The sequence below is a fragment of the Astatotilapia calliptera genome, chromosome 16 (genome assembly GCF_900246225.1).
Source record: "Astatotilapia calliptera chromosome 16, fAstCal1.2, whole genome shotgun sequence".
Lineage (NCBI taxonomy): Eukaryota > Metazoa > Chordata > Actinopteri > Cichliformes > Cichlidae > Astatotilapia > Astatotilapia calliptera.
The window spans coordinates 17,413,120-17,439,752 of record NC_039317.1 but is presented as its reverse complement, the minus strand read 5'-3'; the positions used below and the strand labels follow the sequence as shown (position 1 = coordinate 17,439,752).

At 40.6% G+C, this 26,633-nt stretch overlaps 1 long non-coding RNA gene across 1 annotated transcript; it reads right to left on the bottom strand.

Annotated features, from left to right (window-relative positions):
- Positions 1-318: 318 nt before the first annotated feature.
- Positions 319-20,214, bottom strand: LOC113008517 (uncharacterized). The gene is made up of 3 exons (XR_003270029.1): positions 20,096-20,214; positions 7,190-7,252; positions 319-2,278 (listed from the first exon to the last, which is right to left on the bottom strand). It is a non-coding gene; the product is annotated as an uncharacterized LOC113008517 (long non-coding RNA).
- Between the last annotated feature and the right edge of the window lie 6,419 nt (positions 20,215-26,633).

The following is a 26,633-nucleotide window of genomic DNA, read 5'->3' as shown; positions in this document are numbered from 1 at the left end:
ATCCTAGCGTGACTTTGAAGTATGAGGCAAAAAAAATAAAATTGATGGACTTCACTTTCCCTTTTGAGATCACACCGATAGTAACCTGAACAATTTGAAAGCTCCAAATTTCGCTCTCATGCGAGTTTCGGGTCAGTGAGATCATCGAGCAGAGACAAGCGCTCCCTCCAGATTACTTCCACCTGGACTTTTGTGCTGCTACTCCATCAATATGATGAGATGGAATATATTGTCTGTGAGACTGATGAAAAATAACCAGAGTGTTTTCCCCCTCTATTAGGAAAAGCAATGTTGCTTTAATGCTGTGGTATGGTGAGAAATCTGACCTTGCCCTGGGCAGTGGCATGTTTCTGGTTAGGCTCTGGTGAGTGGGACCAGGCAGGGGACACATGAAAGGATCTCTCTGTCAGGCCGCAAAGATGTTCAGTCTGAGTCTAATGAAGACCAGAACACATATCCAGATCGGAGAACATGCATGCCACACACTATACAAACACCAGGGCTACAACACTGTTGACAGCCACGGTCTTCTTTCCCTGTTCTTTAAAGGCGGACAAAGTGAAAAGCATGTCTGTTCTGTGATTAAAAGGCAGCAGGACACTGAAGCAAAACTGCCACATCCAAAGACAGACAGACAATATTTTTCTCCCTCCCTTTTTTTCTTTTCCTCTGCGGCTCTACAGGGAACTTGATTTCCTGGATTCAGTGCCTGGAAAATGCTTCTTCACAGTATATTTTGGATTCAATTTGTTGAGCTGGGGTTGTACAAAGGTGCAGAACTGTTTTTATTGTGAGGTACTTCTGTGCTATCAGTTGTGAAACAATGCAAAAGCTCTCCAATAGCCTCAACAGTGTAATGTTCATATTTGTCGACACTTTGGCAGAAAGATGTTGATTTAGGGTCATTTGGTGGTATTTGCAGCAGAGATACAGTATGTTGGACTGCTAGAAAAAGATTTGTGAACAGATTAAATGACATCACTATCACTGACCTGTTATTTTAATTATGGTAGTAACTACATAATTTAATGTATTCTTCTGGAGGTAGTAAAAGTGATCCACAACAATTTAAGTATAACCCCCGCACACTCTTTCTTAACCCTGATACATTTACTAAATCACAATATGTCCACATACATGTAAGTGTGGACATTGTGACACATACACACACACAGAGACACTACATGTTACAAATACTACTGCACAATATGAGATAGATATACTGAAACAAAAATTATACAACGTTTTTATAAGATGTTATAGGTGCATAAATGTTACATGTTGGTCATTTTAGCCCGTTGCTAGGAGGTTGCTAGGCAACATGATGACGTAATATATGATAAAGACAGCAGCCATCAGGGGCCATCAAAGTATAGCAGTACATCACAATGTATTTTACAATCTGATTATACTACTGATTGAGGTAACACAAGACTACAATATAGAGATATTAAAATATGAAATATAAATCTGAAGTGTGAACCGATGATCCTGACAATAAATTAACACGCCGCATAAATCACGTGTCTATCATCTCTATCATCTGTGGGCATAAAATTATGGACACTCAAAAAATCTGGTTCTTTGCAGTTTGGGTCAAAGGTAAGCGAGAGGTCCGATATGTTTGTGTTTACAAAGAAAACCAGAAGAATCGTTATCTAGATGCTTATTTCCAAACCAAACATCATTCTCTGCAGGCGTACAAAGTGAAGAGATCAAGCAAGAGTATCATCCATCTGGGTAAGAGCTGTTTAAAATCCCCCCTGATTAGTGCTAATCCCCTTGATGCGCCTTCCTGAGAATAAACACATACTGACCCAAGTGACCCATTCCTAATTAATGAAGTTAGGAAGTTTGCTATGCAATCATCAATACACTGTGGCCAATCCTGCGCTAAGGGAGCTCGCACTAAAGCTAACTTTGCTATATGATGATATATTTAAAGGTAATAACTCAAATTACAACAGCTGACATTTTAAATTGGGATCAATGGCTGGTGTCAGCTTTTCACCATATAATACACCCCCAGGCATGACTAGCAAAGAGGGGAAACTTTCTGTCTTGTCTTCTTTTCTCCTATGAAGCCTTTGTGTAGGGTCGCCTCAGAGGCGAAGCGCAGTTCACAGGTCAGCCGTACCCAGGAGGATGGACGGCAGTGTGAGGGCAGGACCCAGGCTCGAGGACAAGGGAAGGGTCAGGGGTTGAGTTCAGAGGGAATCCACACAGAGGATGTTGAAACAGATATTGTTGGGGGGCAGAGCTTCCTCCACTTTTCCCACTGGGTTGCCACAAAGACAAGGCGGGCACAGAGAGACACACATACAAACGATCCAAAGGTGTTAATGATAGAGCACATGTGCTCTTCAAAGTGCGTTACAGTAAAAGAAGAAATTATGACAGACATCACTTGTAGTCTAAACACGGCGCTTCAGTGCCTCTGTGTCTTCAATGTCTCAAAATAAACTCGGGTGACAGAACAAAAGAGCAGTGAAAATATGTTTTGAGGGGGTGGTTCACACATTAAAATCAACACATTTCATTTGCCTCTTTTTAGAAAAAATAAAACCAAAATATTGAAAAGCTAAGTAAAATGTAAAGAAAAGGTGAATGAAATGAAAATAACGCAAAGACAATATATAAACTGTTGAAACAGGTATTTATAAATCTATTTACTTCTTTCTTAAGGTCATGATTTTTAGTTTAAGTGTTAAGTTTTTAATGAAACGCATTTCAAAATAGCAAAAAAAGACACAAAACAAAAACCTGGTGGAACATCTCACAGCTAATACGGTTAATTAGCAAAACAACCTGATATATATATAAAAAAAGAGTCCCAGGGAGCAAGAGGTTTTCAGAAGCAAAGATGAGGTCCAAGCCTATTAAAAGTAATGATTGCCAATGGAAAAGTGAAGATTTCTCGTTTGAGGTGCACGGTATGGTTAAAAGATACCGAGAATCAAGAATTCCCTAAGTGCAAGAAACAAATCTGAACAGCAAGTCTTTAAACCCGCAGATGGTGCTTAAGTATAAAAAGAAACCCAGTTCTATCACTGTAAATCACTACATGACCTCAGAAACACATCTGTCATGTGAACATCATTTTCACCACATCCACAAATGGAAGTCAGAACCTTTCTATGCAAAAAATATCCTCTGTTTGTTCTTTCTTTCTTTCTTTCTTTCTTTCTTTCTTTCTTTCTTTCTTTCTTTCTTTCTTTCTTTCTTTCTTTCTTTCTTTCTTTCTTTCTTTCTTTCTTTCTTTCTTTTTCTTTAAGAAATCATGGACACCATGTTTTTAAAGCAAATGACAAAAGACACCACCCAGGTTGTTATCAGCACACATTTCAAAAGCTAGAATTTGTGATGGTACGGGGTGCATTAGTGAACACAGCATGAGTAACTTGCACATCTGTGAACCACCATTGATACAGGTTAGGAGCAACATATGCCAAGCAGACATCTTCTTCAAGGAAAGCTGCATTTATTCCAGCTAAGGAAATATTTCTTCTTCGAAAATCTCATTCAATATACATCAAGATAGATTCACTGGCCACTTGATTAGGGACACCTGTTCAACTGCTTGTTAATGCAACTATCTAATCAGCCAGTCGCATGCCAGCAATTCCATCAATGTTGGCATGTAGACATGGTCAAGATGACCTGCTGAAGTTCAAAGCAAATATCAGAATGGGGAAGAAAGGTGATTTAAGGGACTTTGAACATGTTATGGTTGTTGGTGCCAGATGGGCTTACTGGAGTATTTCAGAAACTGCTGATCTGGTGGGATTTTCCCACAAAACCATCTTTAGGGTTTACAGAAAATGTCCAGTAAGCTGCAGGTGAAAAGACCTTGTTGGTGACAGAGGTCAAAGAAGAATGTCCAGACTGCTTTGAGTGTATAGAAAGGCAACAGTAAGTCAAATAACCACTCATTGAAAGCAAGGTACACAGAAAAGCATCTCTGAATGCACAACGTGTCTAACATTGAGGCCGATGGGCTTCAGCGCCTGAAGACCACACCAGGTGCCACCCCTGTTAGCTGAGAACAGTACATTATCTCTAGAATTTGCACAGGCTTACCAACATTGGACATGGAAGACAGGAAAGTTTACAGCACCTTGCTGATGCCACAAGGAGTTAGCAGCTATCAGTGGCCAACTCTTTGTGATAGTAGCACTGACATATTTGTCACCAATTCTATTAATTTTTTCTCCCCTGATTAAGTCATAAAAGCAGCATGAGACTGAAAAGGGAGAATGAAACAGATTTTAATAGAACAAATTATATCTGCAGTGACTGGTCATAGAAACAAAAGCTTTTAAACCTCTGAGAACAGCATATTAATTAGCACCTGGAAATTTATTTATTTATTTAGTTATTTTATTTCATTTTTATTGTCTATGAAGATGTCGGTGTCAGTACACCGGGAAAAAACCTTGCACATGGCTCAGCAAACCAGATTGTTTACATAATGAATGTGCAGTATTTCATCCTGTGCGTGTGCTCCAAGGCTAAGCGCTCATTTCCACCCTTGATGATCACAGGCACCATTGATTGTAATGCTGACGAGCAGGCTAATACTGCCCGTGGCGTACAAAGGAATCTGGACATGTTTAAAGTTCTAACTTTCATGTTTTTTCATGCTGGTATGAAGGAGAATGCTGATGTTGGGGGCAGCTGGCTCTCATTAAGAAAACATGATGTCAAACAGAGGGGCTCGCTGGTGAAAGTCAAACGCTCTTCTGCTCCACCGTCGTTGTCATCTTTTGGCATATCCCAAAGACAGACAGACAGACAGATACTCCACCTGGTGAACTTAACACGTCAACACTGGTCAGTAAACTTTTACATACAGACCAGAAAAAAAAGAATAAGGCTGTTAAAAATTTACAGTCTAAAGTATAAAGCTAAAAGTCAGCATGTCTCAATATACAAAATAGTAATTCATGTTCTCCTCAACCTAATAGGTCATGTATTTTTAATTTTGTAATTTTCTTTCACTCTTTATGAGACATTTATAAAACATGCTTGACTAATTGCTTCATAAACATTTTAATACTTAATGAATAAACAATAAACACGTTTCAGCATAGGATCTTTTATCAAAGGTCTCTTAAGTTTTATAGTCCTTTTAGCAAAAGGCCTACTTTATTTTAATCTCTTTACTTATAATAGACCATAGTGTTGTGGTTTGCACAGTTGCCTAGCAGGCAAAAGATCACCAGTTTGTCTCTGGAAGGAGACTCAAATCCCTGTGGGGGTTGTGTCAGGAAGGGCATCCGGCATAAAAACCTCCCAGTTTAAACATACTGAGCTACCTGCTGTGGCAACCTACTGTGTATAAGGGAGCAGCTTAAATGTAATAGAAATTTTTTGTTGATTAGATAAAACATTTTTTATTAGTTGCTTACCCTCTCTTAATCCATAAACTCTACATGTGTCATTGTTTACAAGTCCTGTCACTAAACTTTCCAATAAACTATCAAGTTTGCCCAAACATTGGCCTTATTTTCCCTAAACAAGTGAAGATATGAATGATGAATTACACTGTTAGCTAAAACTTGTGAAACCTTCATAAACTCATTAACAAGGCATGCAAGCAACACCCAGCGCTTTCATTTCTTCAGTTTACAACCCCAGTTAAGACTGACCATTTCCTGCACCTCAGCAAGCTTTGGAGGCACAGGCCGGTCTTGTTTGCCTCAGAGGGCGAGGACAGTGGTGAGCAGCTCAGGCTGATATATCTACAAAAGCTTCATTGTCATAGCAAAGAAGCCTTTGTTGGTGACTTCGATGGAAATATCTGGCACAGACTGTCTTCAACCTGCGCTGGGCGGATCTGGAATATTGCTGACGTCCTGGTCGTAAATCCCTTGTCTAAATGCACCATTACACGTGTGCTTTTTCAAGCCTGTTTGCAACATAAACAGTTCCGTTTGTGCTGAGGTGTTGAGTGGAGCCAAGATTTAGGTGAGCTGAGGGAGTTCTGTGATTCACTGTCAGGACGCTGTGCCTGCGCAGCCTGCAACACGTTTATGACGCTCAAGAGGGGCAAAAAAACATATGGTGTACATGTTAGGAAGGTTTTCACCGCATAGCTTAACAAGAGATGATCTCTCTTTTTCCACGCTTTGATGGTAAGTGCCTGTTAACCACGTCCCACCTTTGGGATAAATGACATTATCAGCTACTTAGCTGATACTTTTTGGGACGATCTGCTTTTCATCGCTTATAACGAAACCCTACGGCATGTTTTCCAAGCTCACTTTACTCCAGGACTCTTATATTAATGTGTGCTGCCTGGAACACACTCACGTGTTATTTTAGAGCTCGATTTTTTTGATTCCATATTATCCTACTCAACATAACTCAAGCCGAATCATCTGGCGAAACACCTCAAAGATACGACTCTTGCAAAACCACATGGATCGTCCCTGGAGTTTGACCCGCAGTTCACACATGAACACGCTGCGGTTGTCATTCATGCGTGCTAAAGAAAACAAACATGTTCCTTCTTTCAATTCATAAATAATTTACTGCTCCATATAATTTGTGCCATGTTTACCATCACTCCCTCCTCTCACATCTGGGATTGGATGATATTGCCAAAGATCTCGCTGAGCACAGTTCGTCTCTGCGCTCATCTCTTCTCATACTCTTAGCCCTTAAAAGCAAAGCTCCAAAGACAATGAAATATTGTGCAGATCTGATTGGAAACAGCCTCCATAATGTGAGTTTAGCAATCTCCTTATGTCATTCCACTTTTCAAATAGACCGTTTGAAACATCACAGTAATTTGATTAAAATGGATTGACAGCCTGGTGAGTTACTGTCAGTGAGCCAGTGGGAAAAGAGTGTTTCTGATTTCTCCTGAGGAGAATCCTTCACCTCCCCAGAAGTTCTTTTAATATAAGGGCAGTGCCTTTCATCTGCTCCTCGGAGCGAGGCTCTTAATGCGTTGCAGATTCTTTTCAACTCTGACAATCTTTTACCATCATCTTTTTAGTGGGTTTCTGCATAACATTTCAATTAATATCACATGAAAGTGAAAATATTACCCTGCAACGAAGTCAGTGTAATGTCTGATAATGAATACGCTCATTCCCATTCGTGGGAAAATAACCAGTGAAGAAACTGCAGAATTTCAAAGCAAAGTGTAGCCGATTATACTGTAAATGTATTTACTTACTTTGCAAAACATCAGAAGCTCTTCAGTATTTGCCTTCTTGCTTAGAAGAAACCGACTGAAAGCCTGGAAATAGTAAGAAACAATAAGAAAAGATATGATGATTAATGAGCTTAGCATTGATATATTAGCTCTGTTGCTAGCTACCTTGGCTAGCTTTTAACCTCGCTATCACTTTTTATGCTATGTTAGGATTAATATCTCCTTTCTTTTGCTTTACATATAGTTGCATTGATCCTTCTATTTAGCTCTTGACAACAAAGCGGGCAGGCGTATTCCCAAGATGTTTAACTATGGCTTTGATCAGTGTGTTTAGTGCAATGTTCCTCTGGTCATTGGTCCCACTGCTGTGTTGGCAAAGTCTGGCGTTCTCATTCCTATAAAACCAAAACAGCCATTTGTTACAGGATACAACGCTGTGATCTTTGATTAACCCAATTAGCATGAATAAAGATGAGGAAGTAACAATTTCTAAAGATAATACACAACGTAAACATGATGTTAACCAAGCACTGCCGTGGTTGCTGTAAAAATCCCAGTCCTCTGGCCTCTCGCTGCACGATCTGTCTTTCATAGACGACCGGCGCTGACTGCCAAGAACAGCACTCTGGCTGATGTGCCTGGCTCTTGTTAACAGAGGATAGGTTTGTGTCAAGCACAGCTTCTCAGCAGGCAGAGCCAGTTGTTGTTGTGGTTAAAAAAGATTGTGGGAGCATTGTGCAATCGCTCACTGACAGAGATGTCGGGCCGCTATAAATGACACACCTCCGACCAACTGATCCTCTGCCAGCGTGACTCATCTTTTTCTCATGGTGGAGGCCTGACAGAATGCCTTTGAACAGGTGTCCAAAGCTGTTGTTTTCCTTTCTCATCACTATCATCATCATTTTTTTTTACATTGTTATTTGTGTATCTGATTTCATCTCCTTTCTCTGTATCCACACACACCCACGCACGAAAACAGTTTCAATTGAACTTTTCGAATAAAAAAGAAACACTGCTAGCCCTCAGTATTTATCATGGCTGAAATGTGCTTGGAGACAAAGTGCCTTTGAATTTGAGCCTATTCAACATACTTCATGAAAAAATATTGAATTAGATGTTTCATACCGCCTACAGTTTTTTTTTCGCAAGACAACGGGGGTTATATTTCCTTATTGGGATTATTCCTCTGTATTCTGATCCTTATTCAATGGACTTAAACTTTCTTCCAAGCTCAGTGTCACTGAATAACTATCCAGCAACTTTTCACTCTTGAAAGTCTGCCAGCCATTGAGGGGCTGTTTTTAATTGACTGATCGTCCACATGGTTGGAATATTCACGGGCATTGCCACGGGCAAAATTTCTTCTCATCAGAAGCTGCTGGTTGAGCATCTCAGATCTGAAGCCAGTAATTGAATAGATGGGGTTTTGATTGATGCTTAGAGGAAGTCCCTTTCCTATTTAAATATTCATGGCTTTGTAGCCTAAGGGTGAGACGGGAATCCAAAGCAAACCTGTGCACAACAATAGCAGCTCAGAGTTCCTTCTGTCTGCTTCTCATTACAGTAAACACACTTTAGAGCTACCATCCCTCTCCACATTCCTGCTCTCCGCTCCAGTGGGCTCCACCTAACAGAAGGTATTTGGCCTCTGAAGGCAAATCTAAATGTGCAGGATAAATTTTTTTTTTTAAAAGACAAATTACCCATCATCTTATTATTTCACCACATAAATATCCCCAGAAAAACATGTATCATTCAATTTACTGAATTTCACAAGACACAATGCTTTGGGTTTTTTTTCTAGCAGAGCTTAGATTAAAAGTGACCATAATGCTGCAACGGCTGAAACATGCAATTCATGTTAAAGGTGTTTCCTTTGGCGCCATGTCTCTACTGCTAATGCACTCTTGGTCTCTGATTCCCAGTCAAGTCAATCAGATCATGCATGTTCCCTCCACAGCACAAACTGCCATGGACTCCCTGCGCCAAAAATATCTCTTACCATGAACCATCCGCACACAAAAAAAAGCCGCATTATTCATGATTCAATCTGTGGTTTGGAACAAATCTCCACTGTTATAACACAGGAGGAATAGCTTTAACAAATTGTAACAACCTGTATTAGCATTTGATGGCATCCAAAAGATACATATTTTTCTTCTTGCCTGTGGTGCTATTTATACATCTACGGATGAATGTGGTGTGAGTTTCTCAGTTATTAAGCTGTGGAAGATTTGATCAAGATTTACATGCATAAACCAGCAAAAGAAAACAACCAAACAAATAAAAGTAATCCACAAACCTTGTTGCTGGTGGTTTAATGTAGGCTATCAAACTACACCAGCCAACCATAGCACAGTGCAGAAGGAAGCACATGTACCCATGACAAGACGCCTGTGCTAATGACAGCGTGACAGGATGTAACATTTAATGGTATCCCCCTGAGGTTAGATGTCATTTTAGCACCACACTTTCTTTTCTTGGTGGGTGTACATTACTGTGCAAAAGTCTTGAGCCACCCCGAATTTCTTTATATTTTGCTTCTAAAAATGCCATAGATTACACAGTTTGAGCAGGATAGTACTTTTGCACCAATATCATGAGTCCCAAAGAGCTATTAGCTAAAAACTTTGCATATCTCAACATGTTGTGCAATGTGTCCTCAAAAAATCAGAGGAAGCTAAACAAGAAAATTTGTATTCCTAAAAATAAAACATCTATATCAAAGTAGTCATACAGGACCTGGACTATTTAAGTTCTTCAGCCCATCCATCTACTGTTTGCTGAGGACTCATTAGACATGATCTCAGTAGAGGGGATGCTGAGGTATGCCAAATTACACAAGAACTGGACAGAAAATCAGTCACAACAGTTCTTTTGGAGGGGGGATGTTTGGAGGTCAGGAAAGAGGTTAGAGCTGGGCGATAGAACGATAACGATATGTATCGCGATATAACTTTTACTCGATAGAGGAATTAAGCTATCGTGATAGACCTTGCCGCTCTTGTCCTCTTAAAAAAAAAAAAAGGTCAGCCAATCCAAATTAAGTAGCGCAGAGCTGAACCAATCACAGCCGCAGCGTCACGTCGCGTGACTTGTTACGTACAGCACAAGTGCCAAGCCGCACGTGTGTTTGTTTGGGAAGCAGCCAGCGGGTAATGGAGGAAATGAGTGTGCCGACTAGAAAAATCAACCGTGTGACCGAAGAGAAAACAGATGATGGTTCAAATGCTGGAGAGATTGTCGAACGGAAGAGCCATAGAAGTTCCGTAGTGTGAAGGTATTTCGGCTATTTCAAGTCTGACAAAAAACAGAGTAGCGTGCACTGTAAATTGTGCCGAAAGCAAGTCTGGAAATACAATAAACTGGTGCATGCGTCACACTGTGCGCCACGTTATTGTTTCGGTGAAATGAATTTCTACAATACTGTTAATTCTACTCTCTGCAGTGTTTAAATGCTTACATATACACACAGTTACTGTCCCTCCACACATACGACTCTGTTCTGCTTCTATGCCCCAGCTTTGTTTACTTTTTCCCACCGAGGCTTCTAGACTTCTGATTGGCCAACATTTCTGCACGGTTAGGAATCTAGCGCCACCTGCTGCTTTGGCATGTTCATAGCAGCGTTTTCCTTCATTTCCGCCTTTATGTGTGGACGGGATTATTTTTTAAAACGAAAACGGAAAATCTCTGTTTTCAAAAATACCCGTGTACGTGTGGACGTAGCCTCAGTCTCTGACTGGAAGCGCTAATTCGTCATTCGGCATTTTGATCCACCCTGCAATACCACCTGGAAAGGGTCTCATTGGCAATAACTTCATTTTTCAGCATGACAATGATCCCAAACACACTTCAAATGCAGGAAAAGCATACCTGGATCAAAAAACACACAATATAACACTATCAGAGCCTGGACCAAACACTATTATTATTATTATTGTTGAAGTAGTGTGGGGTCAAGGCAGCCAGCATTCAAAGTAAAGCTTTGAAATGCCCTTCAAAGACCCGAGAGAACTATTTCTGAAGGCTATTTAAAGAAATGACAAGAAAGCTTACCTAAGAGAGATCGGGCTGTGTTGAAGAATAAAGCTGGTCATACCAAATATTGACTTTCAAGCTCTTTAGAATTGTGCAAACTTTTGCCTTAAATACCGTATTTCCATGTATGTTTGGCCACATTTCAGTGAAACACTGCACTTGCTTCCCATTTTCTAGCAAAATATTTTTTTTAAATGAGGGGTTGCTCAAGACTTTTACACAACACTGTATTTTTAGAACTTACACCAGACAAAAATAAAAACTGGAATTTGCGAGCTGTCTCCTAAGCATACTTGTGTAATCTAATTTCAAACTGAAACAGATAAAATAATGTTCAAAAGAAATCAGATATATTATTATTCAGCAGGTGTCCTGCAAAATATTGGTGTTAAAACGGATAACGATCAAACACTGTTTATCATTTCATCCCAAGCAATCTCAGAAAAACATTATCAGAGGTAAAATTACAAATTTCAGTATCACAGCACTCAAACCATTAACCAACCATCCTCAAAATATGAGCTGCCAACAAATCAAGACTGTCTTTCCAAGAAAACATCTCCTGACCTAAAAAAAAGATGCCTTATTAGTCCAGTAAAATCCCAGCACATTGTCACGTGCAGAATACTGGGTGTCTTGCATATTTTAATCGCTCGTATTAAATTGGGTCTATGACTGTCAGCTTGCAGCGATATAAAAATACACCACAGTCTAGCGAGATTCTGAAAAGTAGAAGGAAAAAAAAAAAAAAGTCAGTTGGAAATAAATCCACCGACTTATAAGCCAACAAACACAGACACAATCTGGGTTGGAGTGAAAGAAGCCCTCGTTGGGAAAACAAGGGGCCATGAATTGTCTGCAGAAGTGTTTTCTGCATGGAATATCTCTTTTCTTTTCACAAACACATTTTCATTCGAGGATTTAATTAAGTGGGTTCGTTTGAGGAGTACTGGGACGCAGCAGAATAATAAAAGCTCTGTCGTACGGCCAAGAGTCAAACAGCGTGCTGCTAAATAAACTTCTCACATTTCTGTCATCTAACTTTTCCTTTTTTCGCCATTATGTATAGTTTGTCTGCAGATTTTAACTGATGACTTCTGTAGATATTTTATTTTTTAATGGTCTTTTTTTCTCTCACTGTGCCTGTGCCTTAGCCTAGCATGACAAGTAAGATCAGTGAAAAATGTCACTTGACTACCAGCTGCAGCTTTGAAGTTAGAGACAAAGTGATATGAAACATAATATCCCCAGGGTCCCATTTAGTATTTGGCACAATAAACATTTGCCAAGTCCAATTGTGTGTGACTGATTCTGCTCATATAGGTCTGGCAAAAGAGTCAGTAGTATTATAATTAAAATGACAGGTATTCAGGGAGATGAGTAGGTCTTTGAGGAGTAGGGATGATTTCATTATTCAGTCTCACTGACTCCAGAGAGCACAGATTGCATTGCACACACCACAGAGACTATATTACAGTAAAGCAAGTCATGCTGTCGAACAAAATAAAATAAAGAGACATAATGAATTGGACTTCTTTTACATTTTTTTGCCTCCTGTTTATGAAATCATTCTATTATTTTCACAACATATTTCCTCCTTTTCCCCCCAGAAAATAATCACCACAAGGTCTTTTTTGGAACTGTTCTGGAGATGTAAATCATACAAGATCTTCATCAGCAGAGTTGTCGTGGAATTGCAGCTGTGCAAATTCTCGTTTTCCCCACTAGAATACAATTTAAATCAGAGGTGTGCGCATGGAGGAAAAAATGCATCATAAAACATAATACATTTTATTTGAGCTGGGTAGAAAGCATCAGAACAATTCGATTTTATCATTAAATCTAGATATGAAAAGGAGAAAATGAAGTAAGACATTTCATCAAGCCTTATCTTAGCGTGATAATGACAAACTTGCTTCTTGGAATTTAGAGTTTGGAGTTCTCCTCCAAGAAAAGAAAAAAGAAGAAAAATCGTTCTTGTGACTGAGCACATTTTTTAATCATTCTCCAAAGCCCACGCTTCAGCCACTTATTATATCACAGCTAAAATGTTCTGATTTATTACATCTTCGAATTTCACAATCTGAGGACAAATTGGTCTCCTCAAAAATGCATGAACATGGCTGAGAAGCACCACATGAGATGAAAATGCATTCCCGATGTTGCAACATGAGAGAATGCGGGCACGATGGTGTCACTGCTGATTAGAGGAGATGGCATGTTTTACGACCTGCAATACTGTTACTAATTAGCGGACACTTGATATGGTGCGTTTCATTAGAGGGAGACACAAGCTCTGAAACCCACAGTGTCATTTCTGTCGGTTCAGTTGCTGTAGCTCAAGGTGAAAGAGACACATGGCCCACAGAGTAAATGGGATAAGCATCTCTTCTAACAAGAGGAACAAAAGCGTTGGGAGACGGAATAAGCCTTCATGGCAAAACACTCATAAAGAGGCATGAACTGGCAAGTCCTCGATCTCCACATCTTGAGAAATAATCACTCCCTTCTGGATGTGTTTATGAGGGCAGAGGGGCCTGTGCTATGACGCCTGTACAATATACTGAAGAAGAAGCATGCAATGCAGCTGATCTGAGCCTTGGACTCCTGCAAAAGGGCATGCCTGAAGTGACACTGTGCTGTTGTTTTTGACAGACATGATTTCTGTGTTATGTCACAGAGATGAATGCATTTACAGTCTACTAAAGGGTGAAGGCAAAATAATTACAGTGAGCCAGTGTGTGAATAAACCAAAAGCACCATGCACTGTTTCACTTTACAGCTATAGCTTTGTAACAGTAGGTGTCCACATTTATTTAGTACAAATACAAAGAGAGAGAGAGCGAGAAATGAAGGAAGCAGGTATAGTAGTGGCCAGAGTTTACATCTGCTTATCGTGGGCAAACATCTCATGGTAATTTGGGGCTTTTACTGATTTCTTTGAACTGCTGTCTTTCCAGTGTGGGATGATTGTACAGCACACACCTTTAATGGCATTAAAAACACAAACTGGGTGCACAGGTTTGAATTTTTTGAGGGAATTTTCTCTGATCCACACTGGATCAAAAGTATACATACAGACTCAAATATATACATACCCTCATATAAATGTTTTAATAAGTGATGCTGAAAGATCTACAAAAATGTTCAATTTGGCAAGGCCAAGGCCTATTAACTTCTCATTATTGATCATGATTGACTACAACTGGTAGTTTCTTTCTTTAATACAAAACTAATTTATTTTGTAGCATTCATTGAATTGACCAATAATCAGAACAATAGGAAAGGAAGGAACTCAGGAAGGTTATTTAGATAGGTCACCACTTTTCCAAGGTACCACTTTTCCAAGAAGCCACAAACTAAGAGGAAATCGGATGTTCAGGAAAAACCCAGAAACCCCAAAGCTCAAGCCTGCCATGAACTGGAAACTGCTGGAACACCAGCATCGCTGTCACCAGTGACATTGCTGTGGACTAAGACGGTGCTGACCAAGAAAGAATCCCCTGCTGCCCACATAGATGAAATAGATGAGGCCATAAATGAAACAAATATTGAGCTATATGGCTACAATGACAAAAGGTTTGCTGGATGAGTAAAAGTGAGACTTTCACACCTGAGAATGCTGTAAAACATGGTGGTGGTACCATCATGCCCCGGGTCTGATTCCCTACCTGTGGGACTGGTACGCAAAGTGGATGGAATAATGAAGAAGTGGGGCTATCTCCAAATTCTTCAACAGCTAAAAAGCTGAAACTTGAACAGAGTTGGGTGTTCCAACAGGACAGTGATGCCAAACACTCAAAACTCAAAACAGGTTTTGGAATGTATAAAACAGGCTAATATCAAAGAGTGATCAAATATTCAGAAGTTTGTTCACGGCTACTAAAAGCATCTGGTTGAGGTGCAACTTGCTAAGGGACATTTTACCTGCTATTAGTGGATGTGTTTGAACCCTGTCTGGATTAGAGAAGATTTTAAGTCACTGAAGATCTATGCTGTACAAGTATTCCACCCTGGGAGAAGAAAAAAGTCTAATGGAATCACTAATAGCTTCAAAATTATCATGACATCCATCCCTGTGATGAATTAATGAAAACAACTTTAAATTTGCACAAAAAAATCATATCCAAGATTTGCAGTAAAAGAAAAAAAAACATATTTGTCCCTTGGCACATACTTATTGTTAAGTCCAAGGAAAAGAAGAGGTGAGTTGAGTCCAGCTCCTCTGTGACTGCAGCAGATTCCAGTGAAAGCTCTGATTCAAATGACTAGAGCTTTGCTCAGGGTCATGGATTCTGGACATCAAGCTGCATGCAATCACCGCTTAAAACAGCACCAAACACATGTTTTTCTAAAGGAGACCAGTGACAGGTAGAAAATTTTCAATCAGGGTCCCCAGACTGAAGCAAGGTTCTAGAAAAGAGTATATTTGTAAAATTAGCAAAAGGGTAGGAAAATTTAAATTGTAAGCCCCAGTTCTTGGCAATGCTGAACTATATTTTATAAATAGCAGCATTATTGTTTTGCTGCTATTGTGGCAATTTTTCATGTCTTTGTTCCATTCTCTTTTTTGGTCATTTTCCATGTTTTTCCCTTGTTTGTCTTCATTTGATTGACTTTCCAACAAGAAGCTTCAAGTGCCACTTCAAACAGACGTATGCCTGTTTGGTCATCCATCCATGATACTAATAAAACAACTACCGTGCCATCTCCTCCTTCATCGCTTAAAACAGAGAGGGAGACAGCACCACAATGCTGTGGAATGTTGGGATTAAAACCACAATCTGTTGACTTTACAATGAAATTATATGGACACAGATTTTCAAAGCATGACATGTTGCAAAACAAGAAAGAATCTGTAAAATACTTCAGCGGGTATGAGGTATGTCATGTGAGCAGCAGTTACCACAGGATTAGGAGAGGGTGGATTTATTCTCCAGTGGAGGTTAGAATAATTCCTTGTCAAATCCAGGGATGTGTATATTTTGTCCACCCTTTCTAAAACAGCTCGTTCAAGCTGATGGATATGGTAAGAGCGCATGACATGCAGAGGATTTTCTATTCTCTTTTATGATCGCTATGGCATTGTTTTCCATCTGAGCCCCTCTCAGCCTCTAGGGAAGCCAGGCATGTGTTTATTTGTCAGGAGCCCATTTGTAATAGATCCATATTTCAAAACAAAAGCAACCCATCAAAGTGTTTATTTTAATCGGTACGTCCTAGTCAGGAAAGCAATCGTGTTACAATGAGGAAATGAGTTTTGAAACATGAAAGAACAAAAGAAAAGTAAGGATTTTCTGACACCTGATACAGTGGAATATGAATTAGGATCCATTTAGGGGATAACTGGCTCATATAAAAACAAGTATAACTGATTAGTCTGTATCCAGACTGGTTTTAGGAATTGAAGCCTCCATACATGATATGAAGATTACTTTTTAATTTACTTTTCTTGCAGTCGGATTTACGTTTGGATCAGGAGAATTCCTCTGAGAATTTGATCAGAAGAGTTGCATTAACCTTGTTCTAGACGAGGAGGGCTTTACGTGCTGCTGCCAGCTTGTTAAAAAGTGAGGGAGAATGTCAAGGAAAGGAACACGTGGATATACTATTCCCAGTGGAACCGCCCAGACTTTAAGAGACGAATGTGCTCCATTTTTTTTATTAATGGCTTTTGCTATCAATATATTTTTATTAAATATGAAAAGTTCTCTAACAAACAGTGCCAGTGACCTGAAATGCCATAAAATTTCCTGGAACACAACTCGGAAGTGAAATAAAACTGTGTTTGCTATTGCTGGTTCAGAGTCTGTGCTGTTGTTCAAAGGTGTCTTTGACTTCGTTACCTGAACTGGTGCCAAAGCAAAGCTAAGATTTTGATTTATTTCCTACATATGACCTTTGCATAATATATTAAAGGGCTGTTACAAATAGATCTTCCATTTTAGCCAACGTTACGCAAGTGGAGCAACAGCAGAGCCCGAATGGAAGCTGGGGCAGGACGCCACACTATGTACTGTAATGGAATCCAGGTTATGACCTATTTTTGTTTATATTCACCTTTGCATGCCATGTCTGCAGCAGTTCCTTTGCTGACATTTATGAGGCCTGTGATGAATGTGAATGGCTGTTGCAACTTTTGTCTTCTGCTGAGAAGGGCCTAATGTTAGTCTGTCTAGTGTCTGTACCAACCACAAAGCAGCCTGACCTGTGCAAACCTGGGGACATGGCATCCAGATTTCCATCTCCAGCTGCCTTGTAGAACCACAGGACTACTTCCTCCACTTAGTTTCCTAATTTATCAGCCACCCCCTCCCTCATCACACACAGTGATCCCCATAACCAAAACCTCTCCTTTGATATTGAAAAACCAGAGTTCGTCACTTCCCCCACTTCCTATCACACTGAGGCAAATGACATTGACGGTAATTATTTGCCGTGTGAAGGTGTTCTCTCGAGTTACTTCTGATCTGACTTTAATCGGAATCTAAAGGTGTGATCGCAAACAGGCCGAGAATGAGCCAAAATTTCACAGGGATATCTGTGGAACTCATTTATGCCGGTGCCTGGACTTTGCTTCGAGGTGTAGATGGGAAACGAGAAATAACATTTAGCGGCTGCAGCTGAGAGTAGATCTATCACTCTGCCAACTGTGCTCTCTCATCCCTCCTTGGGCTCGGATGAGAGCTTTAACCTTGAGGGCAAGGCGGTGGTGAACATATGCAAGTAATTTGTACAGAATAAATAACAGGATGATCTTTTGACAGTCAGCGCAGCCGCTCTGGGCTTTATTATTGGCACACAGCTCTCTGGGGACAACAGTGCCAAGCTTCGAGGTGTCACTATGGAGACCTGGAGCTGCTTTTGATACTCATTACAGCTTAAGTGCTTAGTGGATGGAGCTCACACATCACTATATCATCGCAGGTTTTGCCAAAAAGAAATTTATATACAGAATTGTTATTAATAAGAGTTGATAATAAAAAAACCCCAATATGATTTAGAGGTTCTTTTACCGTACAGAGGTTAAAACATACGTGTGAAAATGCTCACTCAGTTAAACAAGACTTGACATTCACACACCATTACATATGATGGGTGGGGAGCTATTTGGGAAATGTCTAATACCATGTGAGAAGTGGATCAGTGGAAACAAACATCTCTTTCCTCCCCCACCTTTTTTTTCCATTGATTGAATCATTCCTCTCGGCTATCAAAGCCAAGCGAAAATCTCATAGAAAGATAAACCTTAACACCAGATCAGTCATTCTCGTCACCGCGTCGGATGACCTCGCCAGCGCAGGTACAGATTATGGATCGGCTCATTTCCCGTATATGAGGCAAAAAACAGATGGATTGCATATTAAAAGACTTTAGACGTGCCAGTGGTCATTTATAAAAGCTTAAAAAGTGGGTTGGAGGTGACATTCTTTCAGGAAGGAGAAAGATTTAAAATGGCATGATTTCCCAAAGGCCTCAGTAACCAAATCTCACTTGGAGAGAAAACTCGGAGTGAAATATAACCATCATAGATTTGTGTGATTTGTTCTGTGTATGGATTCAGAAAAGTTCGGATCAGCGAGGGGTCTGTGCAATAAAACCTCAGCGTAGCTCAGGGTTGAGATTCTCATTGGATAATGTTGGCTACGGAGGACAAAAAAATAGCCCATTAGATAATTTAATTACCTGGACAATGGATGCATGAGTGTTTGCGATTAAATGCTCAATTCAGCCAGCATTTTGAATATTGATATGGATGTAATTCTTGCTGGAACCTCGCTCTGGCTCAGCGGTTGGAATGAAAACATTGCCTGATGCTTTACAGAGATTAATAACAACCACCACCGCACATTTACACTGGATAGATGGGAGAAGAACATTTTATCAGACATCTGTTCAACCCAACCAATCGGAGACACTTGGACCTGAAGCTCCCTCGCAGAACCAAATAAAGCCGTGAATTGTTGCTAACACTGAACAGTGACTCGTGGTGGACTGTCATCCAAGAATACCACATAAAACCAAATCATTCATATAAAGCTCTGCTGTCCCTGCGGCTTTGAGCTGGGCCTTCAGAGCTTATAAAGGGGATAGCAAAGCCCTTTAAGAGACTTTGTGGCCTCTGGGGTTAAGGTAACAGCTAATTGTTCTGCTCGGGTTCTGAAGATATTCGCAATGAGCTCATGAATCGAGCATGTAACTTATGCATCAAGCCACATCCTCTCATTCTTCTCATGCAGCATGCACCCTGTGATTTATGGCTGGACAGTGGCCTGTAGAGGTGTTGGATTCAATGAAATACAAGGGAGAACATCTGGAAAGCCCATTAGCTCCAAATCACAGCTTGAGCCACTTTGATAGTGAGATGCAAGCCTGGAATGGACATGCTGGTGCACACTGAGGAACACTGAGAATTTCTCATCGAACAGACATGAGAAGAGAGGGTTGTTCATATTTTAAGTAGCTCAATATTAATGGTCCTACTTAAAGCACCAGGTGAGCTAACAAGAGCCTTAAATGAGCCTCTTCCATGTGTTCCTAATGTCTCCCAGATGTGGAGTACTTCAGTCCTGTTGGCGTCCTTGGTTGGAAGCAAGAGCGCCTCCTAATCTGAAAAATGAAAAGGCCTTGATAGGATAAAGAATCCATTCTAAAGCTGCGTGACACAGCCAGTGTTACACAAGTCATTCTAGTCAAGGATAATTGGGTAAGGAGAGCATCGGCAGGGTGTGTCTGAACAAGGTACCTCTGCCTCCACTCATCTCAGGCCCGACATAAGACCGTGGGGAGGTGTGTTGAAATACAACCCTGTCACCATTCATCCTCACCCCCTCGGTGCAACAATGACTCGCATGCAGTCTGCTTTTCATTTAAGGGAATTACCTTTGGGAGGCCAGAAGACGTCTTCAAACTTGCTCTGTGTGTGTTCTTCTCATCCCTGCAGAGCTGTCTCATTAACACAGGCTTGGTTTAGCGTAGCCATCTCTGTCCTGCTGAAGCCTGCAGCCTGCCGAATGGAAGCTGAATGTAATGACTCACACACAGACACACACACTCACATTACAAAGATCCTGCACACCCTCCCCGGTTACAGCAGCACTCCTCCGGTCGTTGCAGCTTACACTGCCAGCCTCTCAAACGAGAGGACTGTGATACTGAGGCCACTTAAGGCTGAGAGTGAGAGAACAGAAGAGGCAGGAGGGAGAGCTGGGTGTTGTGTGAAGTAAAAAGAGTAGCACTGGATTAGTCTAAATTATGACTTTCATGAGATTTTGCGATGATGTGCGCAGCTTACCTAATGAGGTTTTTGACACGGTACATAAGTTCTTATTGCTTTGCAGTCTGAAGTCTGACCTGTTGTCTTAACTTCAGTTTGGAGTGGAACAGCTATTACTCTTTTCCTGTGTAAAACTTGTTTTACTGCCGCTGAAAAAGCCCTAATTAGTCAATCATCAGTAGGGTGGCTACTTCCTTAAGAGCACTTAAGAGTTCAGGCGTCGTCTCACCGGGGTGTGGCTCATATCATTTACATTTCATTAAAGCATGCTGCGAGACGTCACCGATTTCTCCAGTAAACCGTGAGTTTCCATGAAGCAAGCACATGGGTGGGTTTGGGGTGTGTGTGTGTGTGTGTGTGTGTGTGTGTGTGGGGGGGAACGTGTCACCCATCAGGAGCTGTCAGAGGATAGAATCCAGATCCTTGGCCAGGAGAGGCCAGGCCAGCCAGCTGTCACCTCGCTGACACTGGCTGAGACCATCCATCTGGCTGAGAGAGGCCCACCATGGGTGGGTGGAGAGAAACTCGCCAGATCCCAGACTGTATGCACATGAAGGTAGGAATGTACACATACAAGCAGACATTTTTTGTTAGCGCACAGACACGGGGACAAACATTTAAGGGCATTCATGCAAGCGCTCTTCTACGCGTGCACGCCTACGGGAACTTGCACAATGTGGCAGAGCTATTTTGAGTAATCACCAGCCACCAGCGCAATCTGTGCTGCTGTCCACATGAATCACTCCCTCACAGACAGATCCAGGAAATAGACGTGACACGCTGCCATCAAGCTGAACAGAGACAAATAAACAATTATAACATGTAGCGCTCACTTTCACATACAGCAACACCCTGTATCAGAGAGTGATTTTCAACAACAGGAGGTTGTTTTTTTTTTTTTGTTCTGCACACCTATGCATCATTATAGCTTACTTTAAAGCTCCTCTGCTGGCGGTAATGATTGAACGAGTGGCAAGCTTCTTCTAATCCAAATTTAGACACGCTACAGTCGTAGATCTACCTCTTTGTTCGGTTTTTCCTGGAATTTTTAGTGCAGTAATTTGCTTGAGTAAAACATCTTTGCTACACATCGGATGAGAATGTAACTCATCTACCCTGGCACACCAAAATAAAAGGGATCACTGAAGTTGCCAGACATATGGAGAGCATTTGGAGATATTCAGATTCCCTGGCGACCACAGCAGAGACAGGAAGAGTGTTGTACATCTTGTTTTCGTAACAACTAATTTCAAAAACTTAAATGGCCGCAATTGTTCCCAAAATTCTTTTAACCAAAAGAAGCTTATGATTAATTTACTGTTTTCAATTTTTTTTTAAAGTTTAAAATCAGTTTTGACTTGACATATACACGGATTTTGACTGAAAGGCGTATCATTGATGATTGCCTTTAGCATTCATAATGACAGCAATTTGAATCAGAGCTGGGTTTTTCAGTAAAGCTCCTTTTTTCTGTGAGGGAGAAAGAAAAAAAAAATCAATTGCCCAATACAGGGTTTGTATGCCAGTCATCTCTTTAGCTTTTTATCTGCTGTACTGTAAAAATCTTGATTTTCAAGACCTTTAGATGTTTAGATTCTTATCCATCATGTAATACAGCATGGGAGACGTTTTTTGGCCCTAAATTCACCCTTGTAGCATGAAAAATACACAGAGAGAGTCATAAATATCTATTATCAGTGATATAAAGGACAAGGAGTTCAGCATCAAATAGTATGGATTCCGCAGAGGCCTGATCTCAGCTTCATTAAGTCAGTCTGGGATTACACGAAGAGAGAAAAGCAAGCGAGACAGCCTGAATCCACAGGAGAACTGAGGCAAGTTCTTGGAACAACTTACCTGCCAAGTAATTTTAAAGCAAAGTGCATCATGGAGAACCGGTGGTGTATTAAAGGCAAAGGGCAAACAGGCAAAATATTTATTTCATTATTTGCTTTCGCTGTCCTTTGTTTGAAGTTAACTGATAGATCAGACCTACAGCTTTACTTCACATGATGCTACAGTCAAAGCATCTGTTACATTTTTGTTTACTGTAGCACTCAATTTGTTGAATGATTGCTCCGAACGATGCTCCTTTATGTGAGGACTTCATTAGAGGGGCTCTGGTATTGTAGCAAACAGCAGGGTATGAAATGAAAGCTAAAACAGTATTAAAGTAGAAAAGTACAACATCAGACTAGCAGTGCTTACCCAGCGCTATAGCCCCTAGCACATTATTTCTAATAAGAGAGGTTATCAGCAAGAGTACAGTATATGACTATTAGTATTACTGTATAATAACAGTCGTATAAAGCCAAACATATGTATCATTATTTTCTAGCAATAGTGTATCTCAGCCCTGTTTTGTCCAATCACAACTGCTTATCAAACCCTGAATTGGATAAGCAGCTGAGAAAATGTTAGAAAATGGACTGATGTAAGAAGTGCATCTCTACACACTTCAATCCGGATGTTCTTCTGGTGAAGTCATTGCAGTTTCTTATCACACTATCGCACACACTGAGACAAGAGGCACCACTGAGCCATGGGAAATGTTACGGAAAACACACAGGGCAGACTGGAGAAGGTAAAGACAGACAGAGGACGAGATTGGGAAACAAAGATCAATGATAATGTGATCTGATGACATATGCAGTTGAGTGAGTCGTTCCCCTCTGGTGGTCTCGCCATCGACCGACTCCGAGCCGAAGACAGCGAATTTTGTTTGGCTTGGCTTTAATCTTCCCATCAGACGATATGAAGCAGGCATTGTGCTGCAAGTGTTTTCCATTTTGCCACGAGAGAATTGTGTCAGGTTTTGCAAGTGCACAAGCAAAGATACGTCAGCGTGGCACTCTGACAGGCAGCTTGTTCAAATAAAGAACTGGAGCTTAGCACCTCTGCTGTTGAGAAACAAAATTAAAGCGATTCCCTTTGCTGCTTCTCAGAAACTGTCTGTCCATGGTGCTGAATTCATGCATTTATACATTTCTAATTGCTGTTTCCCTCCTCAGTTAATTAGCAATGGCTGCTGGAGAGTTTGAAAAATGGTTTTTGCTTTGCAAAGTAAGCTTGGATGGACCTTATGTTTGACAAACAGTGGTGATTGTTTGAAACTGTGTGAAATCTGATGCGTACAGCATGTAAATCAAAGTGCAAATGTGATAGTCATCAATTTTATTTTTCTCTTTCAAGGGCTGTTAATGCTTTGCAGCGCATTTGTCACTTTGAAATGCTTACATGCTCACAACGACAATGCTAACACGCCTTTGTTTTGAACACCTCATGTTTCCCCATCTTCACCACTATAAATATTCATCTGGTGATCAGGACCAAACGCGAAGCTTAGGCTGGTGGTAATATGTTTTTTAAGGAACTTTTAAACAATAGTATAGAAGTGCAGCTGAAAGTTTATACTAAATCAAATCAGTGTGTGCCGATTTCTTTAATCTACCACTTGATGGTGACTTCAGAACAAGCCAGTCCTCATAAACGCTGATGCTAAAATACTGACCTAGCCAAAAGCTACTGTCCTTTGTAGATATAGTTTTACATTTTAATAAGGCTTGAAGTTATGCATTATTTTATGTTTTCCTGCTTTATGTGACAGGTAGGTGCTAACTTTGCTTCCAGCTGTCTGCCACAACTCACCCTTTGACCTTGTTTGTGTCGTTGGAGCATTTTTAATGTAATTTTCTTGCAAGTAATAAGACCTGCTGTGTGATAACTACACAAACAGACCATCCAGGAAGTCTGTGCTCCAGTTTTTGTGTGTGTGCTAATATTTTGATCTTCATTTAGGTCTAATTTTTGGGTACCTGTGTAACAGATGAAAAGTCACAATGGTTCAGTCAAACTGTCACATGCAGTTTGTGATTTCTTCACCCAAACCAAAACTGCTATTTAAATTAATGCTTTGAAATGGTTGACAAAAGACATACTCTTCATACCATATAAATGAGACATGTTTCTAAAGCAAATTATCCAAAGGAACCATAAAAAAAGCATTGAAGAAAATACTATCTGATTTCACTATAGATTTGGAGCTCGGTTCCAGCTTCCCACACCCCTGAACTGGATAAGCAAAGAAGAAAACAGATGGATGGATGCATCAGAAGGCAAATAATTGGGAAGATCTATGACAGTGAAAGTGTGCATGTACAAAAAATGCTTCAAAGTCTAGCCAGACCATAAGGACTTGCTCTAAGAATTTTTTTTCTTATTTTTAAGTGTAACAGATGTGTGAAGGAATCCACCGTGACGCTGCTACCATGCACACCTTCACTGACCCTGCAGGTCTAACAGCAATTTATTTTGATTATTAAAGTCAACAGTAATACATCAATAATCTGTTTGTGCTGTTCAGAGAAAAGCAAACAGTAGATAGCACTGTTAAATTAAATTCTTTATTAGCGGCATAATGACAACGTTAAACCTTCACAAATCTCTATGATCTGTATGTCCAATCCCCCCCCCCACACACACACACCCACACCCAATCACACAGCAAGGCCTCATTCATTAAGAGACACCAAGATAAAGCTATGGGAATTATTCCTTACTACTGAGATCATTTTTGGTTCAGGGAGGACAACCAAACAAGTTTCATTCTTCTACCTTGCACTTATTTTATCTATCCCATTTGTAGCCCTTATAGGTATGTAAGTAGGATATTAATGAGTGTTTCCACTGTGTGCTTACTACCGTGGGTATAATAATCCTTTTGCCTTGGGCACGCTTGAATTTTACATGATGACCAAATGTTAGTAAAGCATAGAGGCTGAATTCTGCCAAGTATAGTCATAAACATCCTCACCCAAGAGGAAAAGCCTGTATGATGAAGTATAATAATAACAGTGAAAAACAATGCTTTGGCTTTGGTATTAATGCTGGAACAGCGGAGGGTCTGAAGACAAATCAAGCCTTAACAGAGGCCTTTTATAGAGATAGGCAAGAACAGGATATTATTTCATTATTATGTCTCAGCTTCACTTAACAATTTAGCCACATCATTACAGTGGCGCCCAGGTTGCAGTGTCACAGTAAAGTATGGCCCAGAGAGAGAGCCAAGAACTTTTACTGAGCTGATATTAATTGATTTGTCCTGATCTACCCAGGCCTGGCCTCCCTGGGCTCAGCCTCCTCAGTGGAGCAGTGCCAAGGCTCTGTCCTAACTCTGCATAAAAATAAATGAGAAGCTCTGGGGCTAGTCTCTAAAGCCAGAGGATATTGTTCGATTTCACGTCAGCCCTCCAGGAGGCAATTTAAACAACCCAGCATGCTAATCAACCTGGTATAAAAAGCAGTTCTGGAGGGTAGCCCATTCTTCTTTTTTTCTCACTCTCTCTTACTGCAACAAGGCCAAAAGGACATAAACAATCCAAGGGGAAAGTGTAATTGGGCCAGTGTCTATGCAGGCACTATCACACTCCAGCGTAATCTCGCTATATGAAGTGACACAGAGAACGACTTCTTCTTACAATAAAGGGCATGCCTCGGCCAGTTGTACAATATAATAGGTTGACAAACTGCTGTAACAATCAATACAAACAAAGACTGTTAATGTGAAAAAAAACCAAAGCAACTCCTCTAGAAGATTATAAGGTAGGATGCGAGAGTCCGTGTTCCTGCTGCCATCGACACAGCATCTCAGTTGAACTCGTTCGGAGAGGCAGAGACCAGCGCCAACAAATAATTCAAACCTCTAATATTCCCCTGCTTTTTGTTATAGCCGTAGAAATATGATAGCGTTCATTCTCCGCTTGTGCCATGAACCCACGGGTCACATGGTAGCAGATCACAGACTTCTGTGTGACTCAGAGGTTAAACTAATCATGAATGACTTTCTCACATGGCCCACGCAGTGCCCTTAGAAATCTACACCAGCTTGTCATCCAGCGGTGGGTCGAACCTGCCTTTCATGTATTTGCATCACTGAGCGGTTTAGATGGCCTGATGGTTATGCTTCTCGTGTCACTGACCTGCTCCTCGCTGAATTCACCGTTAGCTATGCAGTCCTTTATTTCCATGGAGTGATGAAACTGTCTATTTCACTGATAAGCTGTGAAAGACATCCTTTCAACATCAGTCTGGATTCATGCAGATCTTCACAATGCATTTATGCAACACTTCACAGGTACACTACCC